Genomic DNA, 27,888 nt, shown 5'->3' with positions numbered 1-27,888 from the left:
TGATGAATCTAATTATCTCTGTATATTTGGAATATTATTTGAATATTCTATAATACTATTAACTATTAAATAGCTGCGTTAATTTTTAAATATACTCTCAAGTTGCACTTATATCAGAAGAAACGAAATAATGAATTTGTTGCTTACGGAAATAGATCGAACATAAATTTTCTTAGAAATCATTAAATTCTGAGATATTCATTGATCTTTGAAATATTCATATTATCTATTAAACAAGATAAATTATTCATCGTATACCAAAAAGACTAATGAGATTAATTGAAAATAAATGTTCTAGATATTGCATGAATTTGGGCTCTATCTTTAAAAATACCCGAGATTTCGAAATATTTCTGGAAAATTCCATAATCTACATGGAAATAATATAAGGAGAAAGACTCGTATGAAGATTAACTTGAATGCTGGACATAATAATAGCTGGTGATTCCGAGGCCTTTTGTTGTTAATTTATTGATTTGAGGCCTACGCGTGAGGTGATGATTGCTACATGTGTTAATCTTTGTATTATTTAAAATACATATCTACATCTTTTACAAAGATTATTATAAAATAACCCAAAATCCTTTTTAATTTAAATTTTTTACCCAAGAAAAGGAGATATTCATGATTTTATAATAAATATAATCTTTATTTACTCGATTCCTTTAATTAGCCAGTAGTGTCCACCCACACATATCTTAGGAAATCGCTATGCATCAGACAACAAGGCTAAATAAGAAAGTAAATCACTAGTTTAGAAAGAAAACATATTTATAAACATGCCTTTCTGTGAGATTATTTTATTACATACTCCCAGACATAGAAGAACTAATTCTTTTCAATTTATTTAGTTTTCATTTTCTTACTATTCATACAGAATTTGCAGATAAAATTTTGAGAAAAATTTAATATCTTCTTTCATTTTTAAATGAGATAAGGCTTATGAATTATGTGAAGACAATAATTCTGAAGATTCTGCATTAACTATATGAAAAAGAATTTTACAATTTTATAATTACTAAGCCGTAATCAAAATAGATTTTTGATCCAGAGTGCATTTTATATATTTATTTTTTTTATTAATTAAGAAGTTTAATATTTTTAATTTTCAAAAATGATGTTAGATTTAAATTTTATCCAAGTTTTAAAATTCTTTAATTCAAAAGCCTTTTGGATTAAAAATAATTGTTGTAAAGGAATAAATTTTAGTTCGTTTATTTGCATGATTTAATTATTAAAAGTATGAGTTAATCTATTTGTGTAGCAAAGCTGAAGATTCAAGCTGGCATTTGAAATGGAAATTTACAACAAAAGATAACGAAAGCTGTTTAAATCTTATAAGATTAATTATTGAAAACCGAGAAGTTAAAGGTAGTTAAAGAGGAAATAAAACAAATCAAATTCGTTATTATTCTATTGAAATGTAAGTAAAATAAACATTAATTTCAACTTATTGAAAATATTCAGAGTATATTTGCATCACAAAAAATTACTATTATTTGATCATTTACATGCTTAGGAAAAATGAAATGAAAAATATCTTATCCTTAGAGTAAAATATGGCACTTCATGATATTTTTCTTGGTAGTTCAAATACAAGAAATAAGCATATAATTTAAATTTAACGTTTCGGTAAGCTGAAAGCTTTTAACATAGTTTAATTGCTACTATAAATGATACCTAAAACAGAAAATTTATTTCTGATAGAATATTTGTCCGCTCTCTTTTGCTAATGGAAGAAAAGAAAATTGTTTGTGGTAAACACTAAAAAAATATTTTTGTTAACTATTTAAATTGAAATAACATGCTCTCTAAAAAAGCGAAGCAAATATTATGTCACTAATGATGTTTCTTGTTATATTTGAATGCAATATATGTTGGAGAACCCAATACTACGATATGTAAATGTCACAAAAGAAATCGAATTCTGTAAAAAAGCATATCGAAAAATCAACAGTGCAAAGGATTCTTATTTCTCAAAATACTTGAAGATGTTCAGTATTTTTGCTCTTTTGTGTGCTGAAGACAAATGAATGAATATTATTCTACAAAGTTGAAACAAAGTAAAAAATTCTTACATTTTTGACACTGTTTCACTGAGAATGGTTAATACTTTGCTCAAGTAGTAATCTAAATCTAAAAGATTCAAACAGCTCTTCTGTGTGTTAATTAAATGGATGAATCAGTATCAGTATCAGCATCACACTCATCAGATATACAATCAGTATCAGTATGATGGTCGGTATGTATCAGAATGATTTTTAAATTTATCAAACAAATGCTGCTGGGATGAGGGGGTAGGACCGGCTACCTCCTAAGAAAGAGACTGTATCATGAATTTGATGGCTCGATAAGTCTCAATCATCACTCCCTCAAAAATATCGAACTCATCAGATTATTCCATATGTCTTGGGTGGTGTGACGTAGATAGTTTGTGGCTATCATATCAGTTGCATATTAACAAAAATATCTATAATCCACCACATTTTGGGCCATGAGATTTGGTTCACATGTTAGAACATGTGAACAAATGTGTACACATGTTCTAACCGTTCACATGTTAAATATTAAAGAAAATCCAATTTGTGAGTTATATTTGTTTCATAAGATATCGATAAATAAAAAATGATAAGAGTTAAATTAATGGCATTTGACACTCTTTCACTGAGAATGGTTAATACTTTGCTCAAGAAATTATCTAAATCTAAAAGATTCAAACAGTTCTTCTGTGTGTTAATTAAATGGATGAATCAGCATCAGTATCAGCATCACACTCATCAGATATACAATCAGTATCAGTATGATTTTTAAATTATCAAACAAATGCTGCTGGGATGAGAGGGTAGGACCGGTTACCTCCTAAGAAAGTGATTGTATCGTGAATCTGAGGGCTCGATAAGTCTCAATCATAACTCACGCAAACATGTTGAACTCACCAGATTATTCCATTATTCCATATGTCTTGGGTGGTGTGACTATAGCTAGTTTGTGGTTATTATATCAGTGGCATATAAACCAAAATCTCTATAATCCACAAAATTTTGGGCCAACAAATGTGTACACGTTAAAACATATGAACAAATGTATACACATGTTAAAACATATGAACAAATGTGTACATGTTAAAACATATGAACAAATGTGTACATATTAAAAAATGTGAACAAATGTGTACACATATTCTAATCATTCACATGTTAGATCTTAAGGAAAATCCGATTTTTGAGTTATTTTTGTTTCATAAGCAAACGATAAATAAAAAATGATATGAGTCAAATTAATGACATTTGATAGTCTATTTTTATAACTATAAGTGCAAGTGAAGAAAAAAATACAAAAATAGAAAAGTATCTTATATTTTTCTTTCTCACATATTTCAAATGAATTCCAAAAACAGTACCAAAAAAGTAACTATCCAAAATTATCCCCACTCCACACACAGACGATCTTTTTAGCGTAATTTCCGCAAACTTTATTTTCATATTTTTCTTCTGTCAAATATAATGATGTTTTCAGAGTTGAAATTGTATTATGGATTTTTTTTTTTCTATTTTTAATTTCTTATTTCTGTAATACCATCAAATCTGTTTTTAATTTAATTTAATTTTTCAATTAAAAGCGTTTATTCTTCTGGACTTTATAAGAAAGAAACAGATCAGCAATAGAGAGAATTCACTCAACTAAGAGACACAGAAATTCGTTAATATCTACTTATTATTTAGGTAATCCCAGTGATGTGGTCCTAAACTGAATTCTATATTACTTTCTCTCTACCTCCTAACCATCTAATGTTCCCAGATGCTGAGTCCTCAGAGCTGTCACTTGTCATGGTCCATCCCTTCCCTCGGGAAGCATATGCCATCCTCGATAGGATTTCGCCAATTCTTACCATTTAAGTACCCATCATGGTGACGAAAACCAATCATCCTCATATCTGAGGTGTCCCTCCTCTGTAGTGGAATTCTCAGTAAAGTAAAAAGATGACTTCTTCTTTCTGAGAAAATGTTGCTTCTGTGCAGAAAGAAAAATATAATGATAAAAACAGAAAAATTGCAATCAATAGAAAAGAGTGAAAATGGCATGTTATTTTGAGAGTGACATCCCCGTTCCCTTTTAGCCATCTGATCTTATAATAATAATTAATGTAAGATAATTTATATTTCATCATCCGTTATTTGGAAATGGCACAAAGGAAAAAGATAGTATCCTCTACTATGTTGATACCTCTATTTTGGGAAATAATGATGAAGCAGAAAATTTGAGAACGGAATTAAGGAAGTAAAAAACTGCATACATTTTCAAGATTTTTGTATAAAGTAAAATCATTTGATTTACTCACTACCTATTTCCCACTCTTTAACCATCTCATCTTCCCAGATATTTAACATTTCATCATCCTTTATTTGGAAATGACCGGAAGAAAAAGACAGTATCCCTTTTTTCTAGAAAAATGGTGTCTCCATTTTGGGAAATAATAATATCGCGGGAAATTTGCTAAGGGAAAAATGACTCTGACTTTTAAGAAAGGCATGCGTCTTGTATAGAGTAACCCAGTAATTTCCTTTCATTTCTTTACTTCCCATTTTACCAATTACTTTTTAACCATCTCGACTTCCCAATTAGTTTACATTTAATCTTCTTATTTTCGGAGATGAGAGTTAAAAAAGACAGATTTTGGAAAGAAATAAGCTCTTGCTTAATATAAATATATAATTATGATCCACATATAGATAGAAATTATGAAGCAGAAAAGTTTCAAACTTTAGAGGGGAAGGAAAACGACGAATAGCTGAAACTTTGCATCCTATGTGTCATATAAATGATAGAAAAGCAGCAAAATTGTCACATATGAAATCAGATAGTGATGAAATATGAATGATAATCGTATAAAACTTTCTTTACGATTTCTGTAATTACGAATAGCAAATTAAATGAAAAAAGAATAAAATAAAAAAATTATTCTGATCAGTGCATTAACAAAACTATGTTTGCATAAAATATATTGATTATATTTAATGCTAATCGTTTATATTCTTTATCATTGTCAAAAAAAGTCTGAGGAAACTACATTTAACGCTCATATTAACATTGAAAGAAAAATATTGAATCTGCTTTGAAGGAAAAGATTGTACGAAATCTTTACAGTATTTTATAGAATATTGACGATACGTATTATAATGCATCGTTGAAGACATTCTGTGACAGATTTCAAAAATAATCTGTCGAAACAGTATTTTTCAAAGTGTCGAAACGTAAATATTTTCTTTTCGAATTTGTGAAAACAGCATGCATTGGCGAAAGGAGATGGAGCTATTTTTTGTAGAAAAGTTCGACCTTCAAGATGACAGCTATTCTAGAAGTCAGGGTAGAAAGAAGAGTTCAATAAAGGAGAAATAAAGGGGTAGCTTTTTTATTTATTTGCAATGGATTAAATTTCTTATCCATTTTATTTAATAATAATAAATTTAATTACAATTTTAATAAAAAATAAATTTCTTTTTATTTTTTAAAATTTACACTTTTCAAATTCTTATGCAACCACTATAGGCAATTTTAGTCATTTGAAGAGCTTTAATTTTTCATGCAACAATATTATTTCAAACCCCGCATATTCGCATCTTTAAAATTTAATGAGTTATACTTAAAATTACGTTACAACTTTTTTCCCTGTTTAGGACGAAATTGCGAAAACGTCACTTACTTTGAAGGGTTTGTTTATATCTATACTTATAATAAAGCTCGATGTGTGTGTGTGTGTGTGTGTGTGTGTGTGTGTGTGTGTGTGTGTGTGTGTGTGTGTGTGTGTGTGTGTGTGTGTGTGTGTTGGCGCTCTACAGGCCAGATCGTTTGACATACAGCTACCAAATTTGGTACATGTATACCTTGGAAGTTGGGAATGTGCACCTGGGGTTTCTTTTTTCGAATTTTTAATTAGAATATTAATTATTAATTAAAAACTAACTTTCCCGCCAAAAAAATCTTCCATTTTCCCCACCGCCAACTTTTCCGCCAAAAAAATCTTCCATTATCCCCAGCGCCAAACGAGAAAGGCTTCAGTTTTTTTTCTCCCTTCAGTAATGAGGCTAGGGTTAAAATTTTTCGGCGGATTATTTCAATCGGTTCTGTTTATTTTCTTAATGCTTGATGCATTTAAAATTAAACATTTTTAATGAATCAATCTTTTAGATTCATTCTGAAGTACTTTTGAATTAAAATAAAACAGAATAAAGGAAATTAAAAATTTCCAATCCGCATAGCGTTACCCCAACTGGCGTAGAAAAAATCACGTATTTGCGTTACGTAACCGGCGAAGAAAATTCACGCATGCGCATTCTGTTCTGATTGTTGCCATGACAACGTTATCAATGGATGATTTTAATTATTTTTGGGTTAGTTGCATGCTTTTGTAAGTAAATTGTATTTATGTTAGTTATATATTTTTTGTATATGCTTATAGTTTTAAGTACATCGTTTTTTAAGTAGTTTTTTTAAAACCTGTTTTCAACCGTTTATTTTAAACGATTCGTTTTATTTTCTTAGTGTTTGATGCATTTAAATTTAAACATTGTTAATTAATCGATCTGCTCATAATGAATCTAAGAAAATTTTGTTGACCAACTCTTGAGATATTACATAAATTAAAAAAGATATTCTTTAGTGCCCATAAAGTTTAAACGCTGAGTGACTCTATTTTCAGTAATCAGATTATAAAAAAAAGCTTTGTTTCAGTAAAAAATATTATTATATTAATTGAAGATAAATTCTTTCCACTTTAATTTAAAGCATAAATTCTACGGGTGCTAACAGAAAATGAGAGAGATACATATTACGTTATGACTGAAGGCCTTTATAATATTATGAATGAATTATATGATAATCAAAATTTGAAGTTTTAAAATATTTTGATAAAGAAGCTATTCAAGTAGAAATTGCATAAAATATTTAATTATTAAAATTTTAACGAACATTAAGATTGGCGAACCGGCTGCTCGCCAAAGGCGGCTATATATATATATATATATATATATATATATATAAATTAAAAATTAAATTAAAAAATAAATACATGCAAGTAATTTATTGTAAATGTATCATATTTTTTCAAAGCGATATTCTAACAAATTTACTCGCAGACGATTTTTTTCTTTCATTTCACTGTAATTTAGCCGTTTCAAATATTTATGTTAAAATATTTTTTTTAAAACTGAAGGGGAAATGCAGACGATATATATTTCAATTTTGTTGTTTATTTTTTGAATTATTTCTTTTTAGTACAACTTATCCAAAATTTTCTTGCACATTGTTTAATTTTATATTGTAGAAGTAGAAACATAGCAAAACTGGTTGTGTGTTATGGTATTTTTAACAATTCACGATATATTTGAAATATCAATGCGCAATAAAAATAATCTAGAAATGTCTAAAGTATTTAGACGACTTCTAAAGAATTAGGTAAACGTTAGGCGATATCCGAATTTGTTTCAAATTTCACTCATATTTGTTCATCGGATGATGAGATTATTAATTATAATTTAATTTTCCATTTGTAGTAATTTGATTTTAATAGCGAGTGGTTTATGAGAAAGCGAATCACTTTTATTTTATCATAAGCAAAATATACGATAATAACCGGTTCATCAGTATTAATGATTATTAAAATTCTCAATTAATATTTATGTAACTTTCTAATAAAAAATTTCTCAGTAAAATATTTTAAGCTTCAAATTTTGATAGTCATACAATTCACTTATACTATTATGTAATCCTTAAGTCGTTCTGTTCATTGTACTACAAATCTGTCTAATTTTTTAAAGCGCCAGTAAATTAAATTTTAAATCAAAGTGGAAATGAGGAAACTGCAATTAATATAAAGATATTTTTTTACTGAAACTCAGTATGTTTATTGTTAAAAAAACATGTTTAAAAAAAGAGTTGTTCGACATTGAAATCTTATGAGCACTACAGAATAATTTTCATAATTTTTAACATCTCAAAGAATTATTCTACAAAAATTTCTCTAATAACTCATAAAATTCAGTTTTTACCTCTGATTTCAGAAAGATTCAAATGATATTAATGATATTTTATTTCTTTTAGTTTATAAATATACCTTAAAAATTATGAAGATTGAATTTCAGACTATCCTTTGGACCTAAGGAACGATATTCTGCAAAACGTTCTTAATACTCCGACTTTCAAATAAATATATAAACATTTCTATTTTGTGCGATCGAATTTGCCGGATGTATTAAGATTTGAATATTACAATTTTAGAACAATCAACATTTTCATAATCTAGGCCAATCACTCCTGAAAAACCCTGGGAGACTATTGGCGTCTTTGAGACGGTCGATGAAGTAATTTAAAATCGCCTGCTTTTATAGAATAATGATATTCAGATTTTCATAAATCGGTCAGCTTTAATGATCGATTTAGTTAATTGGATTGAAATTATTTTTATTTAAGATATTGGCGTCTCAAGGATATTTTATTAAATATGATTTACCCTATCACTCCCAGGAGAAAGGTTTGGGGCGCTTCGGGAATTTTCCTTTAACGTCCAAGAGGGTCGGTTTCGGGAGCCTGATTCTGGCATAGGTGAGATGGGTATTAAAATCGGCTGCTGTGTTACGCACCCCAGGAGGTCCGTGTTATCTCTCACGATCGCGACTTTTTCATAGAAGATGCCAGTGTCTATAAGGCGATAGGGCTGGAGAGGGATTCACTCAATATTTTGCTTGCACATATTTTGTGTTTCAAAAGGATTTTAATTTCTATTTCCACCTGTTATCTCAAAATTGGAGATATTTTATAATTATTTATAAGACAAATTTTTCACTGAAGTTCTCTGCTAACAATGAATGATATACAAGGATACCGACACGTTGTTTATTTTTCGGATAAGCATCAGAATTTATTTTCAGTAATAAGATTATTGTAATGATATAAAGATAAACTATTCCATTGACACTGCAGCTTATTCACATTGCAATTTTCTCACAAAACTTGGTAGTGACTCTTGTTACTGTGGAGGGAAGTCGTTTTATTTTTCCAGCATCTTATTCTATCATCAAAGGACAGCCGGAATGTTTGATGTCGATTACAAACTATAGTTTTCAAATAGCATTAAAATACCCCAAAAATTTGGGGAGTTTTCTTTTTTCTCCTCCTCCATAGACAGAGATAAGTTATATAAATGCCGAGTTTCTTGTGCGAATGCTGTTCTGAAAATTTATCTTCAGCTGTAAATTTCTATTGTTTATTTTACGTACTCTAAGTATGATTTTGTATTATCAGAGTATTTTTTTTTTGTTTAATTTAAACACTTATTTCTACATTATAACTTTTTAAAATTATATGACGTATTATTTAATTTTACAAAAAAGAATTGAATTAATATTCTAAAAGTTTATTGAATATTAGATGAAAAATTAAGAGGTTTTTGGACTTGATATTAATGTCAGTTTTCATTTTAATGATTTAAATGGTTTTGAAATCTGATATAATTTTTTTAAAAAATTCCAAATTATATTATAAAATAAATTTCAAATATTTGGTAATAAAAAAATACCCCAAAAAGTCGATGAACGAAACACTTCGCCTTAAAAAATGTCAATGCATTAAGCCGTGTTCCAATGACACGTGAATCTTCAGGCAGGACACACTTCTCCCCCTTGACCCTCTCTTGCGGTTTTCTGCGTTTCTTTGATGCTTGTCCAGTTTACGTACTGTCGGTAAATTGGACTGGTGTGGTGTGTAAGTTTGGAGAGGGGATGCCAGTTCAAGTGTTGTCCTGGCTATCTGACCATTGTTCAAAATTTCGAGGTCCGTCCCAAAAAGCCCTAGTGCTGCTTTGAAACGAGACGTTAATATAACAGAACTAAACCTACAAATAGCTTTTCCCTAGATTTAAATTCAGAAGGAACTAAACAAAAAGCAATCAAATAATTTTTTTACTTAAATATTAAATTACCATTAGTAACTTACTGCATTTATATTGTTTCCACTAATTAAAAAAAAAATTCTGATATTTTTCTCACTTATTTAAGTGATCTGACGTTAAATGAATGAACGAAATGGGAGTACTCGGCTCTAAAAGGGAAGTGCCGGATTTGAGCAACGATGACACTTTTGGAAAAAAACAAAAGACTGTATCTCCATAATACTGGTAGTTCTGATTCTAGCAGAAAAAAAAATAGGATTGTAGCCCGATAATTCGATAATTAATGTAAATGATTATTTCTCGAAAGGAATAACTTTCAGTTAAACAAAAAACTAATCAATATTTTTTTTTATGTTAGTAGCTTAAAAGAAAATAGCCGCCTTCGGTGGCTGCCGTTCACACACCATACAAGTTTGGTTTGGTTTGGTTTAGCTATATTAACGTTCCATTTTAAAGCAACACTAGGGCTATTTTGGAACGAACCTCGTAATTTTGAACCACGGTCAGATGGCAAGGACAACACCTGAGCTGTTACCCCCTTACCAAGCTTCTATACTACACCGGCGGGAGGAAGTCTGGCCCCGACGGATTTAACGTTCAACAGATCCGCTTACATGACGGTTCTTCTAGGGAATCGGGTCTGGAACTTAAAATCGTTCGGTTCCAATGCCGAGACCTTATCACAGGGCCACCGCAAAAAAGTATGGAAGGTGTTAAAGGATCATTTTTATCACACACATATGAATCTATAACAGTCGAACACCAAGAGATTGCCAACCACACTACAATGACATGCAGCTTTAGGATTGAATTGCACTCACGTTTAAGTTTCCGTTTTCATGTAAAGATACTTGATTAAAGAGTAGAATTTTATCAATGTAATGTGCATTATCTCTTAAATTGATAGAGTATCATACAGAAAGTGGACAGAGTGCTCCCACTAGGGTTTATACAAAAACCGACTTTTTGAAAAACCGGTTTTTGAATTCGATATTTCCAAAAAAACCGGTTTTAGCCGGTTTTCAAATTTTTGTTAAAAAAATAGAATAGGGGAAAATATTTTACTTAATTTATATAAAATAAAATTTAAAAAAAAACGAAATCAATATCAAAGTCAAAATATAAAAAACAAAATGGAACATTGCATATACATATTACTTACAAAAAATAACGAAAACTCAAACAGAAATTTCAAATAATATTTATATTATTTTCACTAATTCCAATTTCTCCTAAGAAAATAGGATTTTAAAAAACATAAAATATCCACTAAACGGTGGCTTTTTTGGACATAATATTGCCTAAAATTGAAAATATTCGTTCACTAGTTACTGAGCTTAGTTTTATAGTTTTCATGGCATCAAATAACAAATCTAAGTTTTTTGTTCTTTTATTCGTTGCTTCAAATAATGAAAATTCAGCATTCAGTGTCTTTGGAATTATAAGTTTTTCTTCAGGGTCTTCAAGATACTAAACAATTATATTATTTCCGTCAGTTATTTTATGAACTGCTTTCAAATGATTATGTAGATGGCTCGTAGATGATCCTTTGCAGCTCAACATTTTATTACAATGATTGCAGATTGCTTTGTTTATCCCGAACTTTTTGAAACTATCCCAAACATCCGACTTACTCATTTATATCTAAAAATAAAATTAAAATTATTGAATAAATAATTGGAGCAATCCAATTGGAATTCCAATGTATACAAGTACTTGTAAAACAAAACTCGCCTCAGTGCACACATTGCATGACCCACAGAGAAGCTTTGGCTTCGCAAGAAATGAGTCCTGGTTTGAATATTGTGTTAACTAAGGTTGTAACCGTAGTAAATTATATAAAAATGAGACCTCTGAGATCTAGAATCTTTTCCGCACTTTGTAAAGACATGGGTTCAGTACACACCGCGTTTCTATTTTATTGCGAGGCAAGATGGTCATCACGTGGGAAATTTTTGCAACGTGTTTATGAATTTGTTAAAAGAAGAAATTATCATTTTCTTAGAAGAAGAAAACAGACAGGAAGCCGAGAATTTTCGCGATGGTTTATTTATGATGAAATTGAGGTACTTGGTCAACATAATCGAGAAATTAAATAACTTGAATCTTCAACCCCAAGGTGCAAATACGCATATAATGGATATGAGTGATAAAGTTAATGCTCTTTGTAGAACATTTTGAGGCTAATTCTGGAGCAGAAATTTAAAGTAAAAAACCTAACAATGTTTGCAAATGTGGATGATTGTACTAAAACTTATAAGGCTGAAGAAGAACATGTAAAAGTTGTTTTTGTAAACACTGAAAATCATTTAGCCTTGCTGGCAAATAGTTTTAAAAAGTATTTTCTTGCTGACGACAAACTGATTGAAAGTTACGAGTGAGTTAGGGATCCATTTCATAAGACTCCTGAAGGACTCTCAATTGACGAGGAAGAAAAATTCATAGACTTCACGACAAGTGGCGAAACTAAAAGACAATTTAGTAATAAATCACTATTTGAATTTCGGGCAGAAGTAAGGATGATTTTTCTGCACTAAAAACAAGGACATTTCACATTCTATTACCATTCAACATCCTACCTATGTTAAACTGGATTTTCTGCTGTGACTTCTTTGAAGACAAAATAAAGATCTCGGCTAAATATATAAACAGAACCGAGAGTGGCTATTTCTAATATTAAGCCTTCCTTCGAAAAACTTTGCTCTGCAAGACAGTCCCAAGAAGGTCACTAATAATTATTAAATTTGTTTTTAATTTCTTATGTTTTGGTTTAGTAAATTGTTTTACTTTAATGAGTTAGAAAAGAAAATACATTTCGGCACATTTAATATGTCTATGTGTGCTTTCCTATCAGTCAGTAAATTAATTTTTTAAATAATATTTTCTCTTGGATATTCTCGTGCCTCCCTTCTAGTGTGCTCGCGCCCCACAGGTTGAGAATCGCTGATTTATTCATTTCACACGTTCTTCGAAACGAGCCAGTCCAATTGCTGACGTTTCTATTAGCACCGACTTCATACCGATAGACAAAACATCCGACGAGAAGCAAGAGATGAACTTTATCAAATTTCTGTTTCACCTAGAAAAAAGTGAAAAGGGATGTTCTTGAAAAAACATAAAGTGACGGATTCGAATGTACAGAGCACAAGCACTAGCCTACGCAACTCGCAACGTTGAAAAAACGTGTTTGCTGCCCGTTTTGCATAGAATGAATAGCAAATCAAACAAGTTTAAAATTAATTTTTACATAATAATATGAATTCTTAAAACCGATTTTCTTAATTTAAAAACCGGTTTTCGAATGTGGCAAATTAATTTTAAAAAACCGGTTTTTTAAAACCGGGTTTGAAAACCGTCAAACCCTAGCTCCCACGCACCATGCAGATGATAATTTAGCTATGGCAATTGTAATTTAACATAACAAGTCAACAATATTTTAAAGCATTCCTGCACAATATATATAGACAAAATTAATTTATTAGCTTTACATGCATTCGAAGTAGCGAAATTATTTGATCGAATAAAACTGACATTAATCGGTCAGGTTTATCAGGTTGAAACTGACATAATTGGTGAGCCTCGTTATAGTTTTATTACTCGATAACTTTCGAAATGGCAATAGTTGGGGAAAGAAGCATTATTGATAACTTATCTAGGGATCTCGACTTTTCATGTCAAAACTGGCGAAATCGAATCAGTGGCTCAGGTTGGGTACATGGTTCATTTCCCTCCCTTATTATTTTAAATATACAGATTGCTTGCACAATTTTAAATATGTAAATTTAAAATTGTGTTTTTTCTTCTTGATTCCAAAATAAACCTGGATGGCAATTATTTTCCGCTACTGCACATTAGGTTTATTTTAAAATATGTTGATTTTTTTAAAATTAAATTTATGAGACTGCCATTATTTTACTAATAAAGTATCATCAACTGCAATTAATGAAAAAATTAATTAGATACCGTAGCTTTTTAAGTACACTAAAGGAGCGTATTCAAGTATTCATTAAATATGTTGAATAAATTGGTACCTAATTTTATAAATTGTGTTGAGTATTAAAGCTATGAAATCGAATTCCCTCTTCGAATTTTCTTTTTATTAGACTTTATGACATACATTAGTACAATTTCATGTGCTTCTAGATTTAGTAGATTTTATTTTCTATTTTCTTTTTCAGATAAAGGTGTTTTATTTAATTTTCATTCGTAATGATTACTATTTTTTATAGAAAAATATTAAGTAGATATACAAACCAGAAAATTCATAGTATTAAATATCAATGCTCATTTTCCTCTCTTTAAATAGAACCTCCCGTTATATACACTGTTAAAGCTGCGCTTGCGTAAAATGTCTTCAAACATGCGCATTTACGCAAAATTACATTTACGTCATATAATCACGATTGAGAACCGTCTGGATGCTCTTCGCTTTCCACCCCGTTCTAATTTGCAGTAACATTTTTGAAGCATGCTGGTTTATAAAATGCATTCTTTTGATATTCTGCAATACTTGATAAATAAATCTCCACCTTTCAGAAATCTAGAGAGTAAATTATTTCACGACGACATTTTATGGCTGTTTAAATGTGGATTTAAACTTTGTGGTAGTCTTTCGATTTCTGAGTCATGGTATGTTACTTTATCAAAAATATTTGGAATTTTTCTTCTTAAATATTTAACTACATTAAATATTCCGATTAAGATTTAAATACATTATAAAAACTGGCAATGAAGAGTAGAACACCTTCATATAGTAAAATTTGCAGCTCAGAGAAGCGAGTCGAATTTTTATTGCAGAATTCTAATCAGCCAAAATATATAAATCGAAGAAAAATAGTGTAAAAATCAACATAGCCAGCTAAAAATACTATTATAATTATAAAATGGCAATACATCTGTATATTGAAATCTTTTACTAAATATAAAGTAGAAGTAAAAAAAAAAGTAAAATTTAACTAAAAATTAAAGTGGAAAATGAGATAGCGAAACAATTCACCTCCAACTCATTCAAAAATTTTAAAAATAATATTTTTTGTAAGTAAAGGGCATCAAAAATTGACTCACTTGCGATCAGAAAGAAAAAGGTAAAATAGTAAGTAATTATAAACGTTGAATTCGAATTTGAGATTTTAGAATTTAATAAAGGAAAATTTCAAAAATGAAAAAGAAAAATGCGAATTTTACTGCACTTCTAGAGCATGAACAGTTCAGCTAATTTCTTAGTGCATATATCATTAGAACAGCGAAATGAATCAACCTTTCTAATTTGTCATGTTTATACTCGATCAATAAACTAGCAAATAAATTCGAATGATATTTATATCAATAAAACGATTAATCTTTACACAATTTACATTTATACATAATTGGCTATTAATTTCTATTTAAACTAAAACTGAAAAGTGATTTTAAGTAAAGGATAGAAATTAGTCATTCATCTTAAGAATTTTCACTTTTATATCAATTAAAGAGTTCTCAGACGATGTATATGTCTGTACTAACTTATATTTAGACTAAGAACATGTTAGTAATACAGCTTATAAAATATTTGATTATCAAAACTAACAAATATCAGAAAAGATGAGAATATTTGGTAATTAAATGAAATTAGAAATACATAAAGTTTATTTGCAAGTTTGATATACCAAAACTGATGGTTTACAAGATTGTTTAAACATAAAAAGTAGAATATGAATGCATTTGAAACAAGAATTCATAACAAATAAAGAAAATTGGGTTTTGCAATTTTATGTAAAATTGCTTAACAAGAATTTATACAGTTCATTAGCGAGAATTCCTTCAAAGCATTTTTTAAAAATAAACCGACTCTTCAGTTCCGTATTCTATTAATGAATTCTTAAAAGCTGCATACATTTAAATAATGAAATGCATAACTTATATATCGAATTTTTAATTGTAATTTAAACAATTTTAAATTGTATAATATAATTCAGAACGAATGAATATTGTATTTAATATTCAAGAAAATGTTTTTTGAATTTAATATCCAAGAATTCTGTATAATCAGCTGCTAAAAGATTTCGTTTTCATTATCGAAAAAGAAAATTAAGGAGCAATCAACATTAGGTTATTGCAACATTCCTTCACTATTTTTCCTTAAAATGTTACTTTTATTCACAAAAATTTTTCCGAATAAAGAACCTTCCAAATTTATCCACTTGTGATCTGAGGGGAATATAGAAAGTTAATTTTGGACTTTAAATTCTAATGAAGATAAATCCCAATTAAACACATTAAAATTTCTATGAAAAACCATTTAAAAAAAACAGAAAAACTGCAATTCGCTAAATTTTGCCATCTTTCTAAAGCATGAGCTTTCTAATCAATCACATTAAAACTCTTATCAATAAACTAACAAATTCTAATATTTTTTTTTATTTAAATTAAATGATTTTTAGTAAAATGGTAAATAAACAAATAACTATTAATTCATCCGATGCATTTCTACTTTTCATTTGAATCAATTCAATATTCTTCTAACGAATTAGATGTATGCACCGTCTTAAACTAACAAATTTGTAAACTGATTTATAATTTCCCTGAGACGTCAGCCATTGAATAATTCTGTCAGGAGTAAATACTAAGAAATTAAATGCAAAATTGAATTCAAAGTACATACAAATTTATTTGCATATTGGATACACGAGGATAGATCATTTACAAGATCATTGGAACAAAAAAGTACAACATAAATGCATGAAGAATCCAGTATACAGGTATCAAAATAGAAAACGCATATTACATAAATTAAATTGGCTTAAGAATTCAGTTTCATGAGTAAATCATTCGTTTAACATAAAATATTCCAATTTAAGTATGTAGCATAAATGACTATAGGAGAAACCACACTTATACAAGTTAATGCATTCGGCAGACCTTCAATTGAAAACTCATTATAAAAATTTTATTCCAATGTGTAATGGAACACAGAATATGTGAAAGTTTAATATTCTATTAAATTAAAAGAATTTAGCAAATTACTGAAAGGCTGATAATTCAGAACCCTACACATTCACATGTTATTGGAAAAAGAGAAAGCGACCTGCCATACATTTAGATTATTTAACATTCATCGCATCCATTCACTTTTTCCTTCAACAAAAGATATATTCGAGTAGAAGTTTATGCATATTATTTTATACTGAAGAGCATCGTATTTTCTCGAAAAAGCATACTGATCACCGTGGTGATCAGACACGAGGATCAAATGCTTTCTGAGAAAGAAAGCATATTTTGATTGGCTGGCCGGCCGAGCCAATCAAAGTATGCTTTATCCGCGGATGTAAACTTTAAGTAAAATTAAAAGCCGAAGTAGCGAGATGTTTAGAATTTTAAATTTACAATCTCACTTTAATTATTACTACTTCATTTTAAATTTAACATAAATAAAATGTTAATTTAAAAATTATTGCAAATGGATGCAACGAACATATTTAATATATCTACACAGACTACGGTAAAAAATCTTAAGTGTTAGAGATTTAAATTAATAAGCATTGACATTATGTTTAAATTTTGATTCAGAAACAATTAATGCTATACATTACGAAATTCACATATGAAAGGTAATGAAAAGAAACTGAAAGTATTTTATAACAATTTTAGAATATTTATAGTTTTAAAAGTCAAGAATTATCAAACTTATAAATATCATAAAACGTCTCTTCAAAATACAAAACTATTTCACCTGCGTAAATACGCGACATACGATTGATTGATATTTATAGAAAATATTTTCGAAATTTCAAACAATGTAAGAAGACAAACATGCATACTAACAGTACGTTTTGATTTATCCTCCATACACAATAGACATTTTTCTTGACAATTCCTATTCGTATATTTTAAATTAGCCGAACATGGATATTACGGTTATTATAGAAAATTTCACAACTTTGTTTGTCACAAGTTTACTTTGAGATCATAATTTAAAATATGATATCTTGGAAAATTAAGCATAAAGCAATATACATATGATTCTAAGCATAAAATAACTTTGCATATTTAAAACAAATATTTGAAAGGCGAATATCAGGATCATTATGAAAAGCAAAATTCCTTAATATACTAGAATCATACATATGGTCATAAGAACAAATTAAATTATATAACCCATTTTATAATTAATCACAAAGCGAGTTCTAAAAATGAACAAGATCATGAAATTGTTTTCGCGAGCAATGACATTCCCTACAAAATGTTACCAAAAGAAATTTAAAAAAAAATATGTAGGTAAAATGAAAAACAGATCCATTTATAGAGAAATATTTACATACACAAAATTTTGCTATGGTAATCGGTGATTAAAAATAACTAACAAGTCATCTAATGGCGAAAAGATTCATTTTCCACTCGCAATGAGGAAGTAATGCACTAAGCAAGTGAAATTTGTAAATTTCACAATAACAATTGCGTTTCCCGCCTATATTGCCGAGTGAATAAGAGCTCTGCTTGTCAGCTTGAACACTAATAAGAGATTAATAACCATACAGAAATTTTATCTGAAATGCAAATCAAACATTCTGTTTTGTTGGAAAGTTGGTTTAGACTACTAGCAAAATTAAATACACTGGCAAATTTTAAGTTATCCATAGTAAAAACAATTTTATCAAAATGTAGATTTTAGAAATATGCATTTTAGAAATAGATTTAAAAAAAATTTCATTTGAAATGAATGAATAAAGATCAATACTTTAAAGTTAATATAAGAATAAAAGTTTCCAGACAATTTTAAGATGAAATATTGAATTGCCACATACTTGTTTTAAAATCGGATATATTTGCACACTTCAAGCTTTGAAAAGTTCGAAGATTATATAAATATTCAGTACTTTGCTCTTAGAATAGAACATTTCAAAGATGTATTGATATCCTCAAGTAATGTGGACTACATACATAAATCACATTTCCACTGTGCAGACCATTTATCTATTCATTATTTGTTGCCACTGATATAAATTTAGGCGAATCCAAAATTAGTTTTACAATCTCAACTGCATACATTGGATCTCCATTCATAGCTCCATTGAAAAGGCTCTGAATGGCAAGATTGAAGGCTCCATTTGGTATCTTCTGCGTGATCACTTGGGTTAAAACATGTAGACATCTGAAAAGATTAAATTAATAGATTGAATCAAACTATAGAGAATGAGATTAAATGCTAGAATATAAAACTAAATTTTGATCTTTAAATTCACTCCAATAATTCATTAATCTGAAAAAAATATCCAATTGCTATCAACAGAAGCGGAATCTATATCTAGGATTTTTTTCCCCACCAACAGTGCGCATTATGAAAATGCAACTAACCATGTGAATATAATTTTAAAATAATTAAGCATTTTTTGAATTATTCCAAAATCTTTTGTGACATGCGCGTGTTTTTTTCTATGAAAGTCAGAAATGGCAGATAATGAATACTTTAATAGCATCCGACATTCTTTGTTTAGATTTTAGAATACAATAGTTTTTGCCTAATGTGTCCTTGAATAGTGGAGAAGGAAAGAAAGGCCCGATGTTGAGAAATGAGCATTATTCCTTTCGTAGAGATTGCAAATGAATTTCGTAGATTGCCGTTTATATCCTTGAAAAATCAAATGAGTCCACCTTACTGATTATCACATGCTGATAATTGTGATTAATGAAGGATTGAAAATTTTAAATATCTACTGCAATATGCTTAGTTTAGCACCCAAAATGACTTTAGTGGAGAAATAACAAAATTATGCAGAAACATTTTTTGCTTATCTCTCATAGGCACATGTCTGAAATGGTTTGACCTTACATTTCCCTATGACAAGAAAGTATACATAAGCCACCGCCATTCTTGGGCAATGAATTACTTCGACATCTACAGAAATTGATCTCCCAGTATAACATGAACGGTAATTCGGTTCTTACGTTTAGAGGCACATAAAACTTCAACGTTTCCAAGAAACTATGGTGTATATATTTTTTGTGCCTTCGGAATATATTCTAGAGGGTTCAAATGAAATAGTTTCCGAATATCATGCTATTCTGACAATTTTATTATAATGATTCAAAAACTTACCATGAGAATTTGATACTTCAAATCATCTTAAGGAAATAGGCGAGAATTAATGGCTTGTACATGGAACCAAGAAAACCGTATTATTGATGGCGACAGCACACTTTTCAAAGAAAAAAAAATGCATCCATAATGATCGTAAGTGGTCTGAAATATGAATACCTAATGAAAAAAGAACATTTTTATAGGTCTAATTATTTTATAATCAGAAGTGATTGGATACAATTTTCAATCGATTTGACAGTTATATTTCGTGCAACTTACAGATATCATTTCAGTACCATTTTTTTCCGCCAATCTAGACATCTCCCACATTTCGAATTTGCTGCTGGAACCGAAATGGTATTCCTTTCACAGAAGAGAAGTGGTATTAAGCTATTGCTCAATTAAATAGATTGTAATGCATTCTTTGATACAAGATCAGCGCATTCTGCAATTGCAGGAGATTCTGCCTCTTTTTCGATTTATCAGACGTTGCATCATGAGCAAACACGAAGAAATCCGTCAGAATACTTTCGTAAAGTATAAGTAAAGTAATTTAAGTAGATATCTTTAAAGTTTTTGCTATTATTACTCTAAAAACTGAAATTCTCACTCGCTTCTTACTGTTTTCGAGAGATGAACAGAACTAATGGACATGGTTTTCACCCTGCCTCAGACTATGAGAAATCAAAGTAATTCAAACTCGCCACTTAGAAGCCATTTTCGTGGAATATGCCGGGATTATAAATATACCCTTTACTTTCAATCTATTTTGCAGATCCTTTTTAAATTCCAGTTATTTGTACAAAGTTGATACTTTAAGCCTAATCTAATATTTCAGGCTTTATAAATCATACAATAAATCTCTTCTGTTAGTCGAATTCCATAGGATCCGAATTCTAATATGCGCTTGTTGAAGTTCCATATTATCTGTTGTGTTATGATCACTTCCTTCAAAAACTTTCAATATCTGAAAAGAAATTAATAATGATTAGATATGAAATCAAGAATACTATAAAATGGAAGAATCTATACATTTTACTTTTGCTCTTTTACCTACAGTAAAAATTCTAAAATCTGATAAGAATTTGCTTGCAACTTCATTGAGAGAAACATTTCTCGTTTTAAACATCACTTCATTTTTTTTCTTTTAAAAAACTAAGTTATTAGCAATATTTGAAATACATTTGTTAAACAATTACCTAAATATTTTTTTAAAAAAATTTCCGAACCTTTTACGATAGCTATAAGCATGTATAGGAAAATAATTTGCATCTATTTTGTAATTGCCCGTTAAGCATAATTGATTATACTTAATATAACAGTTTATTCACTAACTCTAGGATACTCTTTAAAGCGACTCGCAAAATGCTTAGTGGTAAATTAGGAAATTTCATTTAACCCTTTAAAGGATCATTTTCTTCTACTCACATGTTAAAATATTTTTAGTCTTGAAATTAGAACAAGAAAAGGGATTCATCTAGCTTAGATAAAATTGATTAATTTGGTTAATTAATAATTAAGTAACAAATCAAGAGACATCATTTTGTCTGAGATAAAGAACTAAAGCATTTAAGTTTCTGTCTTTCTAAGAAATTTTATGCCAACCTACATAATTTCATACAAAGATTGATAAATTTGATGGGAAGCATACTTCCCACGGCCCTAGAAAGGGTTAAGCAACATTCAATTTTAATTTTAGACAGTTGCATTTCAAATTTTATGGAATGTCATATTTAGATGCTTGAAAAAATAGAAAAACTTATATGAGCACGTTTCTTAACTACAACTTATAAAGGATCGAAGGACATGGATTTTTTAAATAGTAATACATTTATTCATTCAAGAAAGTAATTTTCCCTCTGTCCCTATAGACACAAAATGATTATCTTGAATTATTTTTTGTCCTGTTACAGGTGCGTGTTGGAATAAATGATACGAGAGTTCCTGACCTTGTACTGCCCATGTGATGATATGCAAGTGGCCATCATAGTATAACATGTATTTCAATACCGGTAGTTCTTACGTTGGACATAGTTTAAATGTTACACATTTGAATAAATTTTCCCCTGGAAATTGCAGCTTCCAGAAAGATTATTTTCGAGACGAATCGAATACAGTTGGTTTCCAAACACCATGTCGCTTTGTTAGTTTTATTAATATAAATTTGTAAACTTACTGTGTCCTTGAATTTCTTGTACTTTGATGTCAAGAAAATACTTCCCCGCATCCAGCATTGGTGCAGATGGAGAGCATGCACATGGAACCGAGAGAAAAGTACTGGTGATTGACGTTTTGTCAGTGTCCATGCTGTTTTGTTTGACAAAGGCAAGTTGTCCACCCTGTAAAAAACTAATGAAAAAGAAAAGTTCAGTTTTATAGCTCTAATCACCATTGATAAATTATTTCATCCAATCTTCATTTTGATATGATAATTATAAATAGCATAACTTACCGATATTACTTTCTGTACGGAATCGACAGAAAGCAGCCATCTGGATGGCCGGGGGACTATCAACACAACTTTTGCCAAGAGCTGAGGAGGCAGTCACTCCACATATGGGGAAAGGCGTGGTTTCATTGCTCCAAAAAACATCTGAAGAGTCTACAGAGAACTTGTGCCATAACTGTTTCGTTGATGGTTTCTGTGAGGTTACATTCTTTCAAACAAGTGAAATATCCGATTAATCCAACACAAACTTCCTTGTATGAGTGAGGCAGTTTAATGATCCCTAAGGTTATTTTTACCTCAGAAACTTATCAAATTAAATATTCATTCTACATAGTTTCAGAAACGGCACAAGAAAACAATCGTGATGGCTCTTCCCTATATCATTCGACTATGCCAAATAAAATCCACATAATTATGGTACTTTCGTCACTTGAAAGCCACTTTTGTAGAATATACAGAGATTATTTCTTCCGTATTCAATCAAAACACCGGATTTCAATGCGTCTTAAAAGCTTTAAGATTTAAAAATATACAAACGGGCAGCTAATAGTTTAGTGTTTAATTTTAAATTTTTTAAGACGAGGAATTACAAAAATTATCCCGCGCTTACTTTTTTTAATAAAAAAATTCTCTCAAAAGGAACAACCTCCTTTGCCTTAAAGCTGTACCGACTATGTTTAAGATTTATGAAAAGAATAAATTATTTTTTATGCGTCAATGGATAGAGAAACGCGATACGAAATTTGCCTACTTTCATATACATTCAAAATAGCTGCATTTAAAAACAACATCTCTAATGCTTGGTTCGATTCATTTCCAAACCTTTTCCTATCCCTGATCTAGCTAATTGCTTCCTTTCATTCAATACAAAAGTTAATTAGAATTTATCCGCATTTAATATACCAGATCATTCAAACTTCTGTTTTCGAATTTCGATATGGAACAAACTAAATTATTTCTAATTTCTGGACCTGTGGTTGTTCAAATAGACTTAATTATTTTATTCAGTATAAATTGTACTTTATTTCACCTTAAAAATATCTAGTCACTTTGTCACCTTAAAAATATCTAGTCACTTGGTCACCTTAAAAATATCTAGTCACTTGGTCACCTTAAAAATATCTAGTCACTTGGTCACCTTAAAAATATCTAGTCATTATTATTTGATACTCGAGCACGAATTGAACGGACTTTTCCCATACGAGGTCCGATGTTGTAACTTCAGCTAGGGCAATAAATTCATACATAAAGAAAAGAACGACATTCACAATATTACTGTTCACATATTGTAGGTTAATGATTTTAATTTGAAGATAGAGGAGGGAGGAAATGTGGTTAGGAGAACGAAATGCTTCATAATTTATGATTACGAATACGAAATTAATACTGACCAAGATGGCAAGAACCGCGAGATTAAATTTAAAATTAAAGGCAGCTTTTAAACGAGATGTAGAAATTTGGAAATAAATTGTTTAATTTCCAATACACCAACAATTTTGTATTGCCATTCTACGAATAAGTAAATGTAATTAGAAAAAAATATCTGAAGTTTATATATTAGGCATTTTAAGGAATTATATTTTTTATCGAGCCAATAGATATTTTATATCGAGCTCAGTCTTAAAGAAAATGCAGTAAACCAAAGATTCTGGAAATCAAATACCTAAATTTCCACGCAATATGAATTCGAATGTATTCTGTTCATGTTATTCAAGTGTCATTTGTCGATGCCTATTATACCATGAATAATTTCTATTAATATTAAAATCGTAATGCATTTTAATTGTAGATTTGAGCACAGTTCTAACTATGAAAGATTCTCCAAAATATTGCAAAACGAACAGCAGCGTTATTCCTATGTAAAATGGAAACGTTAAAAAAAAATTGTTCTGTCGGATATAAATATATAGAAGTCAAGTTTTTGGGATTCAAATCGAAAAAGATTTTTTAAAATTATCATCTAGCAAGACCTGGTTTAATGTTAAACCTATTTTGGAGTCGCCTAATCATTCCGTTAAGCATTCTTCCCTTGTATTCCTACTTCAAAACAACGTTGCAAGCTCATTGCGAACTTTATCCCTACTTTAATTGAAATAATGGTCATCAAGGTGAAATAAAATTGCTGAGAAGGATTAGAATGAGGAAATCCTTCTACAACAAACAAATGCGGCCTCTCTTCCCTTCATTATTTTCCATTTCCTGAAAGTGCGCACGCACACACACACACACACACAGGCATGACCCACACCTCCAAACCACAATTCGCACCCAGGCATGACCCACACCTCCAAACCACAATTCGCACCCAGGCATGACCCACACCTCCAAACCACAATTCGCACCCAGGCATGACCCACACCTCCAAACCACAATTCGCACCCAGGCATGACCCACACCTCCAAACCACAATTCGCACCCAGGCATGACCCACACCTCCAAACCACAATTCGCACCCAGGCATGACCCACACCTCCAACCTCCAAACCACAATTCGCACTCAGGCATGACCCACACCTCCAACCTCCAAACCACAATTCGCACTCAGGCATGACCCACACCTCCAACCTCCAAACCACAATTCGCACTCAGGCATGATCCACACCTCCAACCTCCAAACCACAATTCGCACTCAGGCATGATCCACACCTCCAACACCAACCTCCAAACCACAATTCGCACACAGGCATGATCCACACCTCCAACACCAACCTCCAAACCACAATTCGCACACAGGCATGATCCACACCTCCAACACCAACCTCCAAACCACAATTCGCACACAGGCATGATCCACACCTCCAACACCAACCTCCAAACCACAATTCGCACACAGGCATGATCCACACCTCCAACACCAACCTCCAAACCACAATTCGCACACAGGCATGATCCACACCTCCAACACCAACCTCCAAACCACAATTCGCACACAGGCATGATCCACACCTCCAACACCAACCTCCAAACCACAACTCCCTTGCATTTCCCACGCCTCCAACATTAACACCCGAAACCACAGTTCAAGAACTCATTACCCACGCCGACTGCTCTACTTCCAATCCATGGTTCTCGTAAATATCCATGCTACTAACCCCATCCACAGTCCACAACTCTCGCACCTATAAACACATTACCCAGCTAACACCAACAATACTCAATATTACATAGAATATCCGATATTGCGACTAGTTAATCAAGACAATCGCGTTTGGTCTATAACGCATGGTGAACATTGACCATTTTTAAATTCCACAAAGGTGTCACTCCACACACTCCAAATGAAACATTGCACAAATTAGATTCCACACCCACTCCAACACCCAAAATAAGTTACATAAATTTCATTCCGTAAATCATGCTCGTACATAAGATGTCTCATCCTACACATCACTAGGGAATTTTCTGATTCGCATAATGCATCTCAACCTGATACTAAAATGCATGTCAGTATCCTGATTGCTCCGCGAAGACCAAATATTTCACACTAAAATTAAAAACTGAATTTAAAATACTGAATACAGAGTTTTTTGTTAGGTCTGATTAACACGTTGAGTTGAAGCAGAATAGAAATAGAGCATGCGTTTTGTTCGAAATAATTTATAATTTACTTACAAATATTACCAATAATCTGTACCGCTTCCGCGGTCAATTTATAAATTTAAATATTAAATTTCCTTAAAGTCGGTTGCCAAATTGAAATAATCCGACATCTAGCAATTCTCGATCATGTTTCCGAACATTTCGAGTCATTACGATCATTATATAATGCGAAGAAATCAAGTTTTGGTTGAAGGGCTATTTGTATCTAATAACTCAATAATGATTTGATTCTCAAATTTAAGAATAGATACTTGGATGTACGATTCTGTCTGAAAGCATACCAAAATACCATTAATTTATTTCTTGACATTTCCTTAATTTTCCGTTTCAAATGTTTGATCTCAATATTTTAGATTTCTTTGTGCTCATATCAGATGGATACAAAACTAATTTTCTAAATTCCACTTAATAAAATTTTAAAATGTTAAATTAACATAGCTCGCTTCTGGTTGGAAATGGTTAAAATAAATCTCGATTGAAATGGTCCGATAGTTTATGTGATAGCGTGTGCAAGAATTAGTGATTTGAGTAAATAAAGAGACAATACTAAACCATGAAGCTAGAGAATGCTAATTAAATGGCACACCTTAAAGGATACAATTAAAATGCAGAAATAGCAAATACAAAATAATCGATTTATTCCATTAATGTAGATTACATGAAGGAACGTTAAAATAAGGAAAGATTAAGAAAAATGACACAGACTAATATAGAAAAGCAAAAGAATTTTTATATGAAACTTGTTTATGACATTAAAAAACCTAAACAGAAAGAATTATTTTAAAGAGCAAGAGAATTTTTAGGGTACTAATCAGCAATTTCAGTACGAAATGGCAAGGAGTACTTCAGGCTTAATTAAAAAATGTCGTTTAAAATCCTTTGAAATGCATAGTAAAATTAGAATGTCATTTTCTTATCATTCTGTTCCCACTTGATTCGATTTTCCCTTTCCACTACATCATTAAGAACTAATCGCTTCAAAAAAATTTCGTCATTCCGACTTCATCGAATTCCCTTTACTATCCGGAAGAAAAATTTGGCTTATTTATTTTAACCTCGATCTCTGAAACGTTTTTGTATTCAGCACATAATTTCTAAATATTAAGGAAATTTCTAGATTACAGCGTTCTAAATTAGTTAGCCGTCATACTTTTATTTTTAGTACCTGAACTAACAGTTCATTCCTTATATTGGTTCATCTTACATTTGATAAAAACTCGAACATCAAGAATTAACTGCAGAACTAATTTTTATTCGAAACACAGGTGCGCCTCTTGATTGAGTAGTTGAAGATATTTTGACTTAAACTTCCCACTTGAAAGAATTTGATTTGTAATTCGCAATACAAAATTTGCCATATTAATTCATTAACAGAAGTTGGAATAAGAGCCTGAAATCAGAAATTTGATTGCTTTAGAATATACCGACTGAAATAAGTAAACGCTTTTAAGAAATTGCAAGAATCGTCAACTAATTCGACCAAATAGTCCTTATAACTTCGAAATGCCCCTAAATAAAGCTAAACCGGAACTTAATTGGATGGCTTCTGACAAAATTGCAATTAAAATGTAGAGGAAGGTCTGATCTCTAAATTAACTATCGTGAAAATTAATGAAACCAAACTGTAGTTTGAGAGATTCATTTTGGAAAATTCATCTTATAATTTGAATATTTTTGATACAATAATCTATTCAACTTCCGTTTTCAGTTTGATAGGATGCACTTAGTACCAGGTTATTAATTTGAGATTTATTCGTTTTTGAGCGGGTATTCGATTTTTCTATATTCTAGACTGTTCCTTTAAAATGTTTTCGACACCTCAAATTCGTGGAAGACACTAAA

At 30.5% G+C, this 27,888-nt stretch overlaps 1 long non-coding RNA gene across 1 annotated transcript; it reads right to left on the bottom strand.

The window, feature by feature from the left end:
* Positions 1-18,976: 18,976 nt before the first annotated feature.
* On the bottom strand, positions 18,977-22,329 carry LOC129957630 (uncharacterized). Its single transcript, XR_008782798.1, has 4 exons — positions 22,174-22,329; positions 20,277-20,964; positions 20,016-20,174; positions 18,977-19,070 (listed from the first exon to the last, which is right to left on the bottom strand). It is a non-coding gene; the product is annotated as an uncharacterized LOC129957630 (long non-coding RNA).
* Positions 22,330-27,888: the final 5,559 nt, after the last annotated feature.

This window comes from Argiope bruennichi, chromosome 11, assembly GCF_947563725.1.
Source record: "Argiope bruennichi chromosome 11, qqArgBrue1.1, whole genome shotgun sequence".
Taxonomy (NCBI): domain Eukaryota; kingdom Metazoa; phylum Arthropoda; class Arachnida; order Araneae; family Araneidae; genus Argiope; species Argiope bruennichi.
Note: the sequence above shows the minus strand (reverse complement) of the source record. Positions and strands in the feature narration are given on the sequence as shown.